The following is a 17,901-nucleotide window of genomic DNA, read 5'->3' as shown; positions in this document are numbered from 1 at the left end:
TGGGTTATTGGTTGCCATGGCAACTCTCTTACTAAGAGAGTAATAATAAGGCTTACCTCAAATGACAACGTAGAAAAGAAAATGGCGGAGACAGCTATCAGATCCTTGTGAATCGATCTTTGCTTATAACTTTACTAATACTTCGCAGAAAATGATGTTTTGTACAAGAATAGATGCGGGCTAATGTCTTCTTTGCAAAAGAAAGGCTGTTAACCCCGCATTTAACCCCGCATTTAACCCCGTAACGTTAGTTGGTGTCGGCTTTGCAGAAAGCATTCAGCTTCTCAAGCGCTGAGAATGCAGCGCTGCGGCTGGAGCTGCCTGTCGGGGATTCCAGAAAGCTCTCAGCTACTCAGCAAGCGCCAGGATTGGCCAATGTCAACTTCAGTCTCCAGAACGATCCAATCAAATCACCCGCATGTTCTTGCGGTCCCGCCTTACAGTAGTGTTTCAACTGACTCTATCAGAATGACATGCCAGTCGGAGTCGGACTATTATTATTATTATATTATCATACTTGGAAACCGTTTTATAAAAGCAATATAGCACTCGAGCTGCGTGTGTTGTGGAATATATCCCCCTGCTCAGCAGTTATCCCACTCGGCCTGCGGCCTCGTGGGATAACAGCTGATCAGGGGGATATATTCTTCACAACACACTGGCTCTCATGCTATATTGCTTAAATATATATTTTTTAATATTCCAAAACATCTCGCGGGCCGGATGAAACCTGCCCGCCCGCGCGCCGTATCTCTGACATCCCTGCTTTATACCATTTTCACGAATGATTTGCCACTTGTTTTAAATAAGGCCAATATTTCGATGTATGCGGATGATTCAACAATATACACGTCGGCGGTCACAGCTGATGAATTAACAATAGTGTTAAATTCAGAGTTACAATCAGTGATTGAATGGATAAAGAAAAATAAACTGGTTTTGAACACATCTAAGACAAATACCATCATTTTCAGTTCAAATAATGCTCTCAGTAGTAATCCGGTTTTGAAACTTTCAATAAGTAAGGTGGCGATTAACACGTTAACTGCCAACGACGTACTGATACGTCAAGCAGAATCCAACCGTTCACTGCCAGCGACGTATGGATACGTCAAAAAAATCGTTTTTTTTTTTTTGACGGTGGATCCTTGATCTGGCCCTTTTGCATCTTCTATTATACTGTTAGAGCCGCCGGGCGTGTGCAATCCATTCCGCCGACCCACTGAGTGGCGACGGTGCTCAGACTATTGAGTGTTGTTTGGCCAGAAACGCACGCATTCCAGCTGAGCTCAACCGAGGACCCAGAAGCGAACGAGCCTCATTCTCATACTGTAGGCGAAAACCTTTCACACGGGCGCACGGCGGTGGGGGCTTCCAAAGGTGGACTGGGTGGAAAGCACACTTTGAAGCGCGCAGCATAAGCCTAGAGTCACACAAGGCTTCGTCAAAGCTCTCAACCGAAAATCCAAGAACGGATTAAGCCACATCCACGCTCGCCGACGAGAGGCTGCTGCTCACTGCTCAGACAGGCAGGAGAGACTGGCTTGTGACTGACAAACGCTGCTGAAATCCACCAGACACGCCCACGGAGGGAGGAGTTGTAAGGAGAGGGGGTGCGGGTGCTGCTATGGAGGAAATTACTGTTCAGAACTATATTGTTTATGTCTGATAGTCTCACTGATGCCAAAAATAAATGGTTAAAGTGACTGTTTGATATTGAATTTCACAAAACTGCGATTATCTCAGCTTTTTGTCTCAGACGCTGAAACCATGCTGTACTCAACGGCTAATATCTACATAACTACTAACTCTACAAACTAACTCTTTTAGACAGAGAAAGCACACATTCTATTAGTACTTTTGTGAACTTTGTGTTGACAAACTCCAAGCAGAAAATTATCCTTGGCTCTTGTAAAATGAGCCAGAATCCTCAAAAAAACCCTCTGGCAAAAGCTACCTACAGTAAAAAAAAAAAGGCTGGCAGTGAATGTGTTAACAGTAGAGGAGTACAGGAGACTTAAGCTCCTTGGAATTACATTAGATGATAAACTATCATGGTCAAAACACATAGATAAATTAGTTGTTAAAATGGGAAGTCATTTAATAATAATAATAATAATAATAATAATAATAATTCATTTATTTTATATAGCGCTTTTCAAGACCCAAAGACGCTTAACAGTAAAACAAAAGACAAGCAACAGGCAACAGAAACAGGCAACAGGCAACAGATACAGGCAACAGGCAACAGATACAGGCAACAGGTACAAATAACAGTGGCGGTTCAGGGCAAGGTTGTATGGAGAAGCAGAGGAGAGGAAGAGTAACGGAAGCGAGTCCTGCAACGGACAATATTTTTACAAAACTCCTGTTAAAATTGTGCTTCAAACACTGCTACAATGATCATGTCATGTTTCCGTGTAGTTTAACGGCGAAAACGTTAAGTCGAACTTCTTTCTAGCAACATACCGTTGAAATAATTTCTTTTAGTTGTGTCTTTGATTTACCAGAGTCGGGGAACGGACGCTACCGCTGGCGTCTTAACTGAAAGCTGTTACGGTCCTGTTACGGACAGCTCACTCTGCGGCTCTGCTGGTTAGCAAGCCAGTAATAGTCAACAAAGCGAGTGGCTTGTAGTGGTCGCTGAGTCCCATTTTGCTGCATTATTGCCACCTAGCTGGCCTTGTTGTGTTTTAGACAAAGCTAGCGTTAGCTAGCTAGCAAGCTAGCAACTTTAAAGATCAGTAACTCTCGTCGCCCAAGCACGTCTTATGGCTTTCTGTCATCAAAGTCACTTTCCTAAAGTAATTTGACATGTTACCATGCACATATTCATATGAAATTCCACATATTGACACATATAGATGTATAAATTAGTTCCACTTTCACAAAGCGGCGATCCAGCATCTGAAATGCCTGCTAAAGTACCGGAAACCACGTCGAGAGACCTCTGACCCGGACGTGACGAAACAGGCGTCCAGGTGTCCGTTGCAGGACACAGTTACGTTAATTCCAAGTAATTTCATAGGCCCATCTTAGTAAAACTGATGACTTTTTCCAATTGAAAACAGTTAGAATTGTATTAAAGGGGGTAATTCAAATGATTTTCATTTAATAATCAGATGTGTTAGATAGGCCTACTAAAAGTTTAATATTTTAATAAAAAAAAATCTGAAAATCATCGACACACATGAGTGAGGGGGTACTTTGGCATGGCAGAACAGCTCAATGGGTACATAAGACCAAAAAGGTTGGGAACCATTGATCTAGAGGTTTTCAAAGTGGGAGGCGGCCTCTCCAGGGGGGCTCCAAGCAGTTTCCGGGGAGGCTCAGTGGATGGAAGTGACAAAAGACATTAGTTATTATATTACTAGTTATTAAAAGGAGATCACATAGAATAGCCTAACTGTGTGATTTGGTTAAAGAGATACAGAGTGTTATGTGACCACTGACCAGCCATCCTCCTCCTCCTCTTCTTCTCTCTCTCTGATCTCATCTGCTCTCTCCCCCTCCCTCTGGTGTTTCTGCTCTAATCACCTGAGCAGGAACACCTGGAGTTGATCAGCCCTGGTTAGGGTTAATGGCGCATTCCTTTATCGCAAAATAACTGGGATGTTGCGGCTAAATGACGTCACATCCGTGTCGTTAGCGTTCCATTTGCCGAAAACTTGAGCTGGGAAGTTCACTGTTCATTGGTCAGATCCAGTCGCTAGCCAGACTAGCCTTTGTTAGCAATAACAATTGACAACATGGCATTTTGCGGCATTTTGCGCATACAAACATTGCAGCCTCATGTCCACACAGATAGAAGTTAGGCAGTGCTGTGTGTACAGCTTATTTAATGAGACACAAACAAGACAGAAGTGCTAAACAACATTACTACGATTATAACTACTGTTGTTGCGTGGCGCAGCCATCTTGGATTTTTGAGGTCGGGGCTGCTGAGGCTCCTACGAGTTTGGAATGGGAAATACCAGCTCTGGTGACGTCACCATCCCAGCTCATGACCTTTGAAGTCGTAAGATTACCAGTTCCCAGTTATAAAGGAATGCATGACAAATGGAGGCTGGAGTAGAGAGCATTCAGATCACTCTCTGACCCACACAGCTACAGCAGTGCCTGGAGAGGAATCTCTCCTCTCCACTGGTCACTTTCTTTGTTACTTTCTTTGTTATTTTAGTTTAGGCTGGAGTCCCCGTCCTGTTTTCGCTTTAGTTATAGTTTAGCTTTTCTTGTTTATAGGTTTATTCTGGCTTCAACGGATCAAAGGGGTTGGCCCAAGCCCTTTTGCTGAGTTTGGCCGGATCTCCAGTCTTTTTGGTTTGTATGATTTGTGACTTTGAATATTTTGGGGTTTTTAAATAAATATTCTTTACAAATTTGCAACCTTTTGTCTGGCGTCCTTAATATGTTTTGGTCTTCTGTTGAGCCATTTTATTATACTTTGAAGGCCGTAACACAGAGATACAGGAGTTTGGGGGAATTTGACAGTTTTTCCCACTTTGTCAGAGTCGGAAACAGAAACTAATGAATGCCTTCAGACAAAACTTCTTAATGTATTTGGTGTAGTCTGAAGTATGTCAAACAAATATCAGGTTATCTTGGTACACTTGTTGAGTGTTTATGGGATCAAAGAACATATTAATCATAATCCCATAGGCATCCAGGAATTGAGCGAGGCGGGGCTCCTTTTCCAAGCTTTGTCTGGGAGGAGGCCCACAGTCTTTTCCTGAACCCTTCTGTCTAAACAACAAAAAGCTGATCTACACACACACACACACACACACACACACACACACACACACACACACACACACACACACACACACACACACACACACACACACACACACACACACACACACACACACACACAAGCCAAATAATGAGTAGTTTCCAGAAAGTGGGGAGGGGAGGCGCATAGAGCTGTGTGTGTGTGTGTGTGTGTGTGTGTGTGTGTGTGTGTGTGTGTGTGTGTGTGCGCGTGCGTGCGTGCGTGCGTGCATGCACAAACGCAAACGCACACACACACACACACACACACACACACACCACACACACACACACAATGAGTAATTTCCAGGAAGTGGGGAGGGGAGGAGTGAGATACATGAGAACAGGGAGGAGCAGAGAAACTTAAAGTATGAAGCTGTTTGTAGAGACTCCATTTTGACACACAGCAGCAGTCAGTGTTATTACATTATTATTATTATTATTATTATTATTATTATTATTATTATTATTATTATTATTATTATTATTATCATTATTATTATTATAGCAGCAAGTTTTGCCTCCGGCTGTACGGTTATTTTGTAGGCCTTAGAGTACAATTATTATCATCATAATTTTTGTTATTATTATTATTATTATTATCCTGTCTCCCTACTTCTTCGGTCTGTACACCAACAGCTGCACCTCCAGTCACCAGTCTGTTAAGCTCCTCAAGTTCGCAGACGATACCACCCTCATAGGGCTCATCACCAGTGTTGGGCAAGTTACTTTCAAAATGTAATATACTACATATTACTAGTTACTTTCATTTGAAAGTAATAAGTTACTTTACAATATTACTTTCTGTAACTCATTACTTATTACACTACTTTTGCATTACTTTCACCAAAACAACAGCAGCAGTAGAATGACATTGCCGCCCCGGAACCATCCTGAAAAATCATTTCAACCACCTTGAAATCAGTGTAAACAATACAACATTCTAAATGTTATTATTTTCCTTTGTTATTGTCATCTATAGTGGTTATTTGCATAAAAACACACAGTTTGATTAGGAAATGATTGTATCTTTTTGAAATATGTGCTTTGATTTAATCAAATGTAACTCAATTTGTAACTTGAGTTACTTGACAAAGTAACTGGTATAATATTTCTGAAATCCTATAAGTAATAAGTTATATTACTGAGTTACTGCTAAAAGTAATATATTACATGTAATATATTACTTTTGTAATGAGTTACCCCCAACACTGCTCATCACAGACGGAGATGAGTCTGAATACAGACAGGAAGTTGATCATCTCGTGACTTGGTGCAGTCAAAACAATCTGGTGTTAAATGCTCAAAAAACAATGGAGATGATTGTGGATTACAGAAGGAACAAAGCCCCACCTTCTCCCATCACCCTGGGTGACTCCCCAGTCAACACTGTGGAGTCCTTCCGCTTCCTGGGGACCATCATCAGTCACGACCTAAAATGGGAGCTGAACATCAGAGCTCTCACCAAGAAGGCACAGCAGAGGATGTACTTTATGCGGCAGCTGAAGAAATTCAAAGTGCCAAAGGCCACCATGGTGCACTTCTACTCCTCCATCGTCACCTCCTCCATCACCCTCTGGTATGCTGCTGCCACTCTCAAGACATTAACAGACATCATCCTGCTGCGCTGAGAAGATAATCGGATGCAACCTGCCATCCCTCCAGGACCTGCATGCAGCCAGGACACTGAATCGGTCTCGCAAGATCATGGCCGACCCCTCCCACCCTGGCCACAAACTCTTTAAGACACTCCCCCACGGCAAGAGACTGAGGTCTACCAAGACCAGAACCACCCACCACAAGACCAGCTTCTTCCCAACCGCCATCAGCCTCACCAGCAAGGCCCGGAAACCCCTTCCGCCAAGGACCTCACCAACAACCCCCCCCCCCCCTTCCCCCCACACTCACAAACTCACTACCTCCTCCTAAACTCAACTGAACCCCCCCCCCCCCCCCCATAAAACTGTAACTCATATCTAATTTAATGCCTGTCTAACTGGGACTGTAAATTCATGTAAATTCCCTGCACATTTAATGCCTATTTAACTTAGCCTGTAAATTTCATGTACATTCAATGTAAACTCGTATTTAACTCCGACTGTAAATTCATGTACATTCAATGTAAACTCGTATTTAACTCCGACTGTAAATTCATGTAAATCCACTGCCTATTTAACGTCTATTTAACTCAGTCTGTAAATCTCATGTAAATCCAACGTAAATTCATATTTATCATCCACAGAACACTTCACCACTCATGTACATATTGTATATATATTTACTCGATTTGATTGCACTTGCAACTTTGCGATTGTCTTTAGTTATCTTCCTACTTCTTATCTCTGTATATTGATGTGACCGCTACGCTGCATACAGACACTAAGACAAATTCCTCGTATGTAACTTGCATACTGTGGCAATAAAAGTGATTCTGATTCTGATTATCAATATTATTATTATCATTATTATTGTTATTATTATTATTATTATTGTGTGACAGTAAAGTCTGTGAGTCACTTGTCTAGTGAAGGAGGTCTCCTGCCTTCAACAGCTGCTTTGTCCAAAGTCACGAGATGAGATGGTGACATAATGACGTCAGTCAAACAGATGCTGCCTTCACATGGGGTTGTGTTTACGACATGACATCATGTGGTAACTATTCATGACTTTGTAAGTGGACATTTTCTGAAAGCTCCGAGTTCACAATGTTGAGTACACGACTTCCCAACTCGTAAATACGAGTTCCATTTGAAGGCAGCAAAAGAGAGAAGCCGACATGCCCAGGTCACATGACGCAGCTCATTCAGTTAATACACTGTGAGTCTGTGTTGGTCTGAACCTCTGTCAGTCACATGACTCCTCAACAGTTCATAACAGATAGTATAGTTAGGTCACATGACACAGCTCATTCAGTTAATACACTGTGAGTCTGTGTTGGTCTGAACCTCTGTCAGTCACATGACTCCTCAACAGTTCATAACAGATCATATAGTTAGGTCACATGACACAGCTCATTCAGTTAATACACTGTGAGTCTGTGTTGGTCTGAACCTCTGTCAGTCACATGACTCCTCAACAGTTCATAACAGATTATAGTTAGGTCACATGACACAGCTCATTCAATTAATACACTGTGAGTCTGTGTTGGTCTGAACCTCTGTCAGTCACATGACTCCTCAACAGTTCATAACAGATTATATAGTTAGGTCACATGACACAGCTCATTCAGTTAATACACTGTGAGTCTGTGTTGGTCTGAACCTCTGTCAGTCACATGACTCCTCAACAGTTCATAACAGATAGTATAGTTAGGTCACATGACACAGCTCATTCAGTTAACACATTGAGTGCCAGCGACGCCATATGGCGTCATTAGAAATTTACCGTAGAGTGCCAGCGACGCCAAATGGCGTCAGTAACTCCAAATTGTTTTTTTGACGGGGGGGTGTCGATCTAAGCTTCTTACGTCGCCTCTAACAATATTGTAGCTATTGGAGGTCGATAACCTATTTTACAAACCCATTAGGTGGCGACAGCACTCTCCTGATCAGAGAAAAAGGAGCCAAACACACAGAAATAGTCACTGGGGAAAAGGAGGAAATCGCATCGCATCCGTCCGTATGCATCGACGTGCATGAAGCACAACGCCAGCTGTGCCCCGAGCAGCAGCATCCGCTGTCACAACTCGCACCTGCGTGTACGCTGCAACAGCACATTCGCATAATCAGCCTTATTATTCCGAACTGAAGGCATGCCAGCCCGTGACAAACACACGCGGAACCAAAAAGCTGGATGTGGCGCATCATTCACTGTGTGTGCGCAGCAAACTCAGCAGAGACTGAGAGCCAACAGACACATAAGACACACCCAGGAGGCGTGTGCAGTTGAGGGGGGGGGGGGGGAGCACGCCGAGCAGCATACACTTCACCCAGACAGACCCAGACATCAGAAAATTAGCTTCAGAGTCAGTGATGTGCTTGAAATGTTTAATTTCACAAAAGGCTCATTATCTCAGCTCGTAGAAAAAAAGGGATGTTTTTGCTTCAATCAAGCTATCTTCTCGGCTCATAACTAAAGAACGGAAAATGGGATCAATAAACTTTTTTTTGCAGGTGATAGAAGAGAGTCTCATCGTTATTTGTGCGTGTTCAGTGTTTACATAGTAATTATTAAAGAAATTATATGACTGTTTTAAAATGCATTGCGGCCTATGTGGCACAGCAAGCAACCTTTTGCCCAAGGGCCGTGGCACTCAAAGTGTTAATACACTGTGAGTCTGTGTTGGTCTGAACCTCTGTCAGTCACATGACTCCTCAACAGTTCATAACAGATCATATAGTTAGGTCACATGACACAGCTCATTCAGTTAATACACTGTGAGTCTGTGTTGGTCTGAACCTCTGTCAGTCACATGACTCCTCATAACAGATTATATACGTAGTTAGGTCACATGACACAGCTCATTCAGTTAATACACTGTGAGTCTGTGTTGGTCTGAACCTCTGTCAGTCACATGACTCCTCATAACAGATTATAGTTGGGTCACATGACACAGCTCATTCAGTTAATACACTGTGAGTCTGTGTTGGTCTGAACCTCTGTCAGTCACATGACTCCTCATAACAGATTATAGTTAGGTCACATGACACAGCTCATTCAGTTAATACACTGTGAGTCTGTGTTGGTCTGAACCTCTGTCAGTCACATGACTCCTCATAACAGATTATAGTTGGGTCACATGACACAGCTCATTCAGTTAATACACTGTGAGTCTGTGTTGGTCTGAACCTCTGTCAGTCACATGACTCCTCAACAGTTCATAACAGATTATAGTTAGGTCACATGACACAGCTCATTCAGTTAATACACTGTGAGTCTGTGTTGGTCTGAACCTCTGTCAGTCACATGACTCCTCAACAGTTCATAACAGATTATAGTTAGGTCACATGACACAGCTCATTCAGTTAATACACTGAGTCTGTGTTGGTCTGAACCTCTGTCAGTCACATGACTCCTCAACAGTTCATAACAGATTATAGTTAGGTCACATGACACAGCTCATTCAGTTAATACAGTGTGAGTCTGTGTTGGTCTGAACCTCTGTCAGTCACATGACTCCTCAACAGTTCATAACAGAGAATAGTAATGAGTTTACTTGAGGCAGGCAGCTCAGTCAGGACTTCAGGGTGTGGCCCTCTGTCTGCTTCACATTACAGAACAGGCGTCGACTTGCCTGCCAGAATGCTTGTTGTGTTCTGTCACTCTGTGGACTGTAGAGGGAGTCAGAGAGGCGTTATTATGGATCCCACCTCTTTTCTGGTTAAGACCCACCCTACTCTGCCTCTGACTGGGTTGGGTTTAGGCATGATGAGTGACGATTGGTTAAGAATACCAGGGTAAGCCAATCAGAGGCAGAGTAGGGCGGGTTTTAACAAGAAGAGATGTGGGGTGTCCCTAATAATGTGTTGGAGTGAACTGAACAGTTTATGGCTGTTTAACACAGTTTAAAGAAAACAAGGTGACACTAACTTACCAGGTGTAGCGCTGTCTAGGCTCCTTATAATGTGTGTGTGTGTGTGTGTGTGTGTGTGTGTGTGTGTGTGTGTGTGTGTGTGTGTGTGTGTCCAGAAGATGAGTGCGTGTGTGGAGGAAGAGGAGGGCAGAGCAGAGTCTCCAGTACCCAGCTGTCCGTCCAGAGACAGACCTCCAGACCTCAGTGATGAAGCTGGACCTTCAGACTCAAAGTAAGAGGACTGGAGCACTCAATAATGTCATAATTTCCTGAAAATGTAATAACGTCTCAAAATGTAATAACATTTGCACTTAACTTGATCAAAAATGTAATAAAACCCAACTTGACGAATAATGTAATTGCATGACCTGACTGATATTATATTTGACTGATAATGTAATGATGCAAGATAACTACCGCTCCACCCGGCTCAATCTTTGTTAAGGTCCTGTAAGTATCAAAGAGTCCAAAACGAAAAGGAGAAAATCTGCACACTTACACACGGGTTGTTAATTTTATTTTTTATTTTTTTCTGCCCTGCTGCCGATCCTGATTTGACTGCTTACTGTACTTTGTACTTTGGCATGTGACAAATGCATACCTGAGAGAAGCAGCAGCAGAAGAGGACCATTAACTCATTGAGTGCCAGCCACTTTTGGAAAACGGATGCTCCCAGTGCCAGCCCTTTCAGAGCGTTTTCAGTCATTTCTCGAGGCCCACAGAATATTGTGTGATATTACTATGTAAACACCGAACACGCCCAAAGAACGATGAGACTCTCTTCTATCATCAGCAAAAAAAAGTTTATTGATATCATTTTCCGTTCTTTAGTTATCAGCAGACGTTTCAAATTAGAAGCTGAGATAATGAGCCTTTTGTGAAATGAAGCATTTCAAGCACATCACTGACTCTGAAGCTAATATTTTCTGATGTAGTGACACCTCAAAAATAATTTCCTTCAATAAAAGAGCGAAAACAAAGGAATTTTGATGGCAAAATAATATTTTTTAGCTGCAACCAGCAGCGCTGGCCTTCTTGCTGGTCTTGATTTACTGCTGGTGGGCATCAGATATTCTAGCTTGTGTTTTGCCAATCTGTCCATCGAGCCTGCTGTCTGGGTCGGTACGTGTTGTATGGTGCCCTGCGTGCCCCATCCCCCTCAACTGCACACTCCTCCGTAGGAGTGTCTCTGGTGGCTCTCTGCTGCACGTTTGCTCTGCACGTTTCAAAGTGCGCTGGCTGCACCCAGCTCTATTTTCACATCGTTCCGCCGTTTTTGTTTGCCGGCTCCCAGCGCTTCCAACTGAGAATGATTTGGCTTTTCAGAAAGACGCTGGTGTCGTGCTCCTTTTCTGGCAACTAATCATGTGGATGAGCTATCGCAGCGGAGACGGAGGGGCTGAATTGTGGCAGCAGATTGGCTGCTGTTCACAGGCACAGCTAACGTTACAGCATTTCTGTTTCCCCACACGGCTTCTTCTACTCTTTTTTCTCATCTTTCTCTAATCCGGAGAGCACTGTCGCCACCTAATGGGTCCGTAAAATAGCTTCTACACCTTCAAAATCCCCCATACTTTTAGAGGAGATGCATCAGGCTTTGATCCACGTCCCACCGTCAAAAAACGCATTTGCCGTCTTTAGACGTCATTGGCACTCTACGTTACTATTTGAATTGACGTCGTTCAACGTCATTGGCACTCAATGAGTTAACACTTTGAGTGCCACGGCCCTTGGGCAAAAGGTTGCTTGCTGTGCCACATAGGCCGCAATGCATTTTAAAACAGTCATATCATTTCTTTAATAATTACTATGTAAACACTGAACACGCACAAATAACGATGAGACTATCTTCTATCACCTGCAAAAAAAAGTTTATTGATCCCATTTTCCGTTCTTTAGTTATGAGCCGGAGAAGATAGCTTGATTGAACGAAAAACAGACCTTTTTTTCTACGAGCTGAGATAATGAGCCTTTTGTGAAATTAAACATTTCAAGCACATCACTGACTCTGAAGCTAATTTTCTGATGTAGTCACACCTCAAAAATAATTTCCTTCAATAAAACAGTGAAGGCCAGGGAATTTTGTTTGGAAGAATAATATTTTTAGCTGCAACCAGCAGCGCTGGCCCCTGCGTGCGCTGCTGGTTGCAGCTTCTTGCTTCTGCTGGTGGGCATCGGATATTCTGGCTTGCGTTTGCCAACCCTGTCCTGCTGTCTGGGTCTGTCTGGGTCAGTGTTGTGTGCTGCTCTGCGTGCCCCACCTCCCCCCCTCCTCCTCCCCCCCCCCCGTTGTGGGAGGAGTGTCTCTCTGCTCTGCTCGGCTCTGCTGTTTGCTCTGCGTGTGCTCAGCACTTGAAAAGTCCGCTAGATCCAGCTTTTTTACAGCCGCGTGTACCAGCTCCCATGCTTCCAGTTGAGAATAATAACAAATCCACGGCTGATCATGCGAATGGGCTGTTGCAGCGCACACGGAGGTGCTCAATTGTGATAGCAGATTGGCTGCTGCAGGGGCACAGCTAAACGTTGCTTCAATGAAGCAGCTGCATACGGACGGATGCGATGCGACTTCTTCTGTGTGTTTTACTCCACGTTCTCTCATCTGGAGAGCGCTGTCGCCACCTAAGGGTTCTGTAAAATAGGTTAGACACATTCAATAGCTCTCATATTGTAAGAGGCGATGTAAGAAGCTGAGATGGACACCCCCCCCCCCCCCCCCCGTCAAAAAAACAATTTCGAGTTATTGACGCCATTTGGCGTCGCTGGCACTCTACGGTAAATTTCTAATGACGCCATATGGCGTCGCTGGCACTCAATGTGTTAAGGAGTTAAGAAGCTTCTTAAGGAGTTAAGAAGGCTCCAAAGAAGTGTTTCCCAAACGCCTTCTTAACAGCCTTCTTAACACATCGCTAAAGAAGGCTCTTAAGAAGGGTTCTGTGAAAGGTGCTATATAAACCCACAACATTCTTATTATAAAAGGAATCCATTCTGATTAGAGGAATATAGCCTACAGTAAAACATTTAAAACACAAGTAACCATATTACATAGAGGAGAGATTTTCAAGTGTTCCCCAATTTTAAACACTAAAGGGTGCATGAAAGAAAGTAAAAAGGGAAAAACACAACAGTGGACACTATATTATTATCTCCTTTTGCCTGACGCGGCTGAATCTGCTAGTGTTTTGTCGTTAACAAGGTGTTAAGAACGCCCCAGACCCTTCTTACAAAACCTTCTTAACGAAAGATCATCTTAGGCTAAGAAGCAATCTGGAAACGCGTTGGCTTCGTTGGCTTCTTTTACGGGAGCCTTAAGAAGGGTCAAAGAAGCTTCTTAGCGCTAAGAAGCTTTTGGGAAATGCAGCCATGGGGTTGTACTGGTCAGCTTCCAGGTATGAATGTGTGTGTGAATGTGAACAGGGAGCTTCTGAAAAAGAGAGCATTGCTCTCAGTGAGACTCCCCCCCAAATTAAGGTAAAAAAAATGGTAAAATGGTAAATGGTAAATGGCCTGCATTTATATAGCACTTTTATCCACAGCGCTTTACAGTCAGTAGGTACATTTACCCATTCACACACCGATGGCGGCAGGCTACCACGCAGGGTGCTGGCACACCAACGGGAGCAATTTGGGGTTCAGTGTCTTGCCCAAGGACACTTCGACATGCAGACTGGAGGAGCCAGGAATCGAACCACCGACCTCTTTTATCCAAAGCGATTAGTGGACTCTACCTCCTGAGCTACAGCCGCCCACGAGAAAAAGACTGGCTAATTGCGCCACTCAATTGAAAATGAAATCATTGATAGAGTATACCCCACCCCAGTTCACTTCATTGTCAGGTGAATTGGGCTTGGTCGATTTTCTTGCATATCAAATATCACAATATTTCCTGAGCCCTTCCTGATGATCTTGTTCTATGTTTGCTGTGTTCCACCCTCCTGTTTTTTGTATGCTGCAACAGGTGTCAGTTCCATTTTTACGCCTCACTGTAGTCCATTCAGTACTTAAAAACTACAAATCATAGACTACGTTTACCAGGGTGGGCCTCTTCCACCAGCTCACAGGTGTTCTGCTAGAGAGGGGCTGATTGGATTTTATTTTTCAAGGTCAAAGCACGCCCTCGGGCTTGTCATCCAGGATGAGTTGGGAGATACGGTACAACCATGGTTTAGGGTTAGGGGCTTGAAGACCCCCTGGGTCTAACTCTTAGGTTATCCACAACAGTGGTTCTCAAATGGGGGTCCGGGGACCCGGACCCCCAGGGGTCCTTGAGGGAGTTCCAGGGGGTCCCCAGCCAAAAGGGGGATAATTTACTTTCGATATAATTCCATTCATAAGTAACACAATGACTATTTTGGTCATGGGTTATGTGCGCAGAGGAGTGCTTAATTTCTACCAATGATAATAATAAAAATATATCGTTATAGGCAAATATGATTCAGTTAACAACGCTCTCTTAATCAATGCAAAAAAGACAGCAGAGATTGTTTTTGGGTCTCCACCTGACACACACAGCACCTCTGTTACTATCCATAATGAACAGATCAAGCAGGTATGCTCCTTCACATACCTAGGAGTAACAATAGACCACCTGCTGTCATGGAAAGACCACGTAGACTCCCTGAGTAAGAAAACAAAGCAAAGACTATACTTTCTTCGCCGATTAAGATCTTTTGGTGCTAGTAAACAGATTCTTCTATTATTTTTTACCTCAGTGATTATGAGTGTTTTACAGTACTGCAGTACCACCTGGTATGGATGCCTGTCTGTTACCTTAAAATCACAACTACTTAGACAGATGAATATTTGTTCAAAAATTGTAGGTAAACCACTCCATAGTCTACATGAGTCTACATATGTCAACAGTGTATTGAGGTTAGCTAGAAATATTGCCTCAAACACTAATCATGTGCTACATGAAGAATATGAACTCCTGCCCTCTGGCAGGAGATACTTAATTCCAACTTTCAAGAAGGTCAGACTAAGAAAGTCCTTTATACATCAGTCGATCCTGAGGCTTAATCAAGAACATGGCCGAGGGTCAGTGGAGCAGTGACCAATGCTCTCTGTGTGCTGTATGTGTGTATGTATCTTTGTATTTTTTGGTTTTGTTCTCTTTGTCATGTGTTTGTGCATGGGACTGCCACTGTCTTGCAAGACAAATTTCAGTGTGAACTGACAATAAAGTATATCGTATCGTATCGTATCGTATCGTATCGTATAGTTTCAGTTGTTCTAGTCTCATATCTAGTCTTGTTTGCACAACTGAAGTTTTTATCCACCTTTTTATAACGTGGTGACGCACGAGAAAGCTGCCTCTGAAATGTAGTTTACCCACTTTTGTGTCACCACTACATCACTGTCTGATAGTGATATACACACACTGAAGCGTCCTGTGATGTCATACTGAGATATCATCACAGCTGGAATGCCTCTTGTCCAATCAAATTGCTCGTCCAGAACTAACTGTTGTATAATGTGCAATGTCACATGCATTGATGTCTGTCTTTAGTAGAACTGATGATGATATGAACCAAACATGTGTGTTTCAGAGGTCAGTACCACAGGCAGAGAGCAGAGTCTCCAGTACCCAGCTGTCTGTCTATGAAGAGTGACTGGTCTAAAGATAATAATCCAAACTTCAGTAATGAACCTGGACCTTCAGACACAAAGTAAGAGGACAGTTACAAGCAGGGGCGGTTCTAGGCCGTTTTTGGGTGGGCTTTAGCCCACCCAAAAATAGTCTCAGCCCACCCAAAAAAATAGAGGCAAAAAAACTTTTTTTTTTTTTTTTTTTTTAATCCCTCTCCAAATCCATGGTGGTCATTAGTAGCAGTTTCTGACTACACTCAATGCGCTGTGTGCATGTTTCCCCCCCCCCCTCTATGTTCTTAGGGTGGGCTGAGACAAAAATTTAGGGGGGTTCAGCCCACCCGAAAAGTTTCTAGAACCGCGGCTGCGCAGGCGCTCCCTCCTCCATCTATCTGCCTAATCCCACATCACTTCACACAGGTCACACACACAGTACAGCAGCGAAGTGGTCCTCCACAGTCCACACAATCGTTCTCCCCACTCATGATCAATGAAACTGAGGTGAGCATTGAGCAGTCAGAGTCGTTAGTAGTTACTTAATTAGCGCATATTGATATGCAAATTAGCACGTAACGTTGTCGTAGGCTAAACAAAAGAACTTGTCGCTGTGCCTGCCAGACAAACAGGTGGACTGGAGGAAGGTAGGTAGGCTACCATGGCACCAGCCAGCCATGTCATGCTAGCTCGCAGTAAGCGGGTGTAAATGGATGTGATGTTTTTTGAGAAACATATGGGCATAAGTGACAAACATTTTCAAACGGGTCCCTTGTTATCTGAATGAAATTAAGCCCTTCAGAATCGCAAGTGGCTGCTTTACACAGCCTGTCTGATGTGATGATGACGATAGCTTAACATGCGTGCATGGCATCACTTATGTCTTGCTGTGATGTTAGTTCAGTATCTCAATAAAAGTTCTTACAGGCTTGTTATTTCCCTCTAAGGCAGGGATGTCAGAGATACAGCCCGCGGGCCGGATCCGGCCCACGGGCAGGTTTCATCCGGCCCGCGAGATGTTTTGGAATATTAAAATATATATATATATATATTATTATTATTATTAAATTCGCACCCCATTATCATGAACTACGTGTGGCTAATAAGCAAGCTAAGAGTTCATTCATAAGTTAATTAACCTGCACTACAAGGAAGTATGTCAGTAGGTCATCAGGTGTAAACAAAGCCGCCATGATGCCACGCTGGAATTGAATCGCGCATTCAGCTACCTACCAAAAAACAAAAGAATCAACAAGATCAGGCGCGGACTGCATAATCGGGCACGTCGGGCAAATGCCCGGTGGCCTGGCCTGGCCTGGCCTGGCCTGCAAAAAAAAAAAAAAAAAAAAAAAAAAAATTGTGCCCGCAGTCAGGCCACTCACTGAACAGCAGGCCAGGCGCCGCCTACTGGTTTACTAGTGGTTTTATTACTTTATTCAGGATTAAAGTGGGTGCATCTCATTGTAAAATTGGACTTGGCCCAAATTGGGCTTCAAACGGCCCAAATTGGGCTTCAAACGGCCCAAATCTGGCTTTAAACGACCCAAATTGGGCTTCAAACGGCCCACATCTGGCTTCAAACGGCCCAAATTGAGCTTTAAACGGCCCAAATTTTTCTGACGCCGGCACGTGCGTCAGCCCGTATCGGCCTGGCCTGCTTGGTATCTAATGCCCGGCCTGAATTATGATCCCAGTCCGCCCCTGAACAAGAAAAAGAGAAAGGTTGACACGTAATGCAGGCAGTTTCAAGAGAAATGGAAAGAGCAGTATTTATTTTGTGAAGTAAATGGGTAAATGAGTCGAATTGATTTTAGTAAAAAAAAAATCCGGCCCCCATGAGGTCTCAGTTGAACAAATCCGGCCCTCTACCTAATATGAGTCTGACACCCCTGCTCTAAGGGAGTGCAAGGCAGATATTTAAACAGCCTTGTTTGTGTACAGTACCAGTGGCATGGGAGTAATAAAAAGGGATTAAGGACCAGGACCCCTGGTGGTCAGTAAGATGGGCTGGTTGAGCCAATGTTAAAATGATCTTT

The sequence above is a fragment of the Poromitra crassiceps genome (assembly GCF_964638095.1).
Source record: "Poromitra crassiceps genome assembly, chromosome: 9".
Taxonomy (NCBI): domain Eukaryota; kingdom Metazoa; phylum Chordata; class Actinopteri; order Beryciformes; family Melamphaidae; genus Poromitra; species Poromitra crassiceps.
Note: the sequence above shows the minus strand (reverse complement) of the source record.